Raw genomic sequence first — 2,173 nt, forward strand, 5'->3', positions numbered from 1 at the left:
TTGTGATTAGATGTTACCTCTATTGGATGCAACAGTCTCGGTTCGTTTATTTCCAGCTTGGTACATGTGCAGAAACTTCTTGCCACTGTCATCTCCTCCAGTTTATCTAACAGCAACTTCTTTGGTATCGCTATATACACACTGTACGTCCCAAGGCAAAAAAGTGCTGCGAATCGACGGTTCGATCCCACGTAATTCTACCGTATCTGCATGCCTTAGATTACTCGTAGGTCTCAGAGTGTGCCGCCTGTCAAACCAATCTCAGCAGCATCTCTTCAACTTTAAAATTGTACCGTGTTTCTCAGACGAATGGTGCAGATTAAGCTATTTTAACTGGCTTCCCGCTATTACGAGTTCAAATAACATGACGTGTATTCTGTCAAATATTACAGATCGAGTACTAAGTCTAGTTTGTTTATCACCTCACACATTACGATTTGTTCCGTGCTTCCAGTCTTCATTACGATTGACTTGCTGTAACCAAGTGAGGTGACACAAAGGTTTAGTTGATAACGCATGTGGTTGGTACAAGATTGCAATGACGATCAAATCTCTGGCTGAGTAGTTGGATTGAGGTTTCCGGCATTTTCTTCAGAAAAAAACCGACTGACCTACCCATTTTGTCTACGCTGACCTTCTGTTCTATGCTCCAAATTTCGTCGCCGGTGGGACTTGAACCGTAATCTTTCTTTCCTGACTTCCTTATATTCTGTATTATGTGGACGCTGTTTCTCCACATTTATTATAAGAGCGGAGCCGCTAAAATTCGTTAGTTTAACATTTTCCTCCTTGCTAGTATCTCCCAATCCAGCGGCGTATGTTTCTACGTACCTTGGAACACAATTTTGTTCGACCTAACATATACTCTGTGAACAAATTAACTATCTTTATGTCTTCGTTAATCTCGTCTTTCCATCAGCAATGAAGTCGTATACGTAGTCATCCTCTTTTCGGGTTTCAGTGATTCCCCTAAATCGATCCAGGCAAATGCCGGCATGGTTCCATTGAAAGGGCACGGCCGACTTCCTCCCCCGTCCTTCCTTTATCAGACGAGACCGATAACCTCGCAGTTTGGTCTCTTCCCCCAAACAACCCAACCCAACAAAAAAGGAAAATATGAAGTCATTTTCTATTATTTTGGCATCTGAGCAGCACTCACACAGCCATCATCATCTATATAAGGTTTGACACATTGAATAGTATCGTACACTTAACATTTAATGCTCAGTACATTGAGATAAACATAAAATTGGGCAGAATCATATTAAAAGTTGAACTGTTCTTCTAACAAGAAAGGCAATATTTTCCCAAGTCTTTCAAGCTCAGGAGCACAGAGACAGAAGTCGGCGAACAGCAAGCAAATGGTGAAAAGAGACGTTGCAGGACGTGGCTTGTAGAGCTGTACATATTTGGGCATAAAAAAAAAGAGACGGGAATAGACCAGTCCGATGTAGCTGCGTCCTGTAACAGCCCGTAGTTGAATGTGAAGCACCTTACAGTTCTCTGGAGCTACGACGTTTCCCGTGCCAGAGGCTAGTAATCAGCACCGGGTTCTCTTTGCACATTCTTCTGCGGCTATTGGCTGATGACGCAGTGGTGGTAACTGTAGGAGGACATGAGGTGACTTGGACAATATTTCTAGTTTGTGTGATGAACCGTAGCTCTCTCTAAATGCAGAAAAATCTAAGTTGATGCAGATGAGTAGCAAAAACAATCCCGTAATATTCGAATACAGCACTGGTAGTGTGATATCGACTAAATAATCAGGTGAAACGTTGCAAAGCGACTTGAAATGGAACGAGCACAAAGGGCGGTAGTAAGGAAGGCGAATGGCCGACTTCGATTTATTGGGTGAATTTTAGGAGAGTGTAGTTCATCTATAAATGAGAACTCCTGCAGGACACTACTCCACACATTCTTGAGTATGTGTTTGTGATACTCAACATGTCGTATTAAAGGAAGACATCGAAGCAATTCTGTCAACACACGAGTATTACGGAGATGCTTCTTGAACTAAAATCGGAGTCACTGGAGGAAAGTCAACGTTTCTATTTGTGAAACAAGAACGATAGAACTGCCACCAAAATGAGGACCATGAAGATAAGGTAACAGAAATTTGGGTTCGTACCGAGGCATATAGACAAACGTTTTTCCCTCGCTCTAATTGGGAGTG

This window comes from Schistocerca serialis, chromosome 2 (genome assembly GCF_023864345.2).
Source record: "Schistocerca serialis cubense isolate TAMUIC-IGC-003099 chromosome 2, iqSchSeri2.2, whole genome shotgun sequence".
NCBI classification, from domain to species: domain Eukaryota; kingdom Metazoa; phylum Arthropoda; class Insecta; order Orthoptera; family Acrididae; genus Schistocerca; species Schistocerca serialis.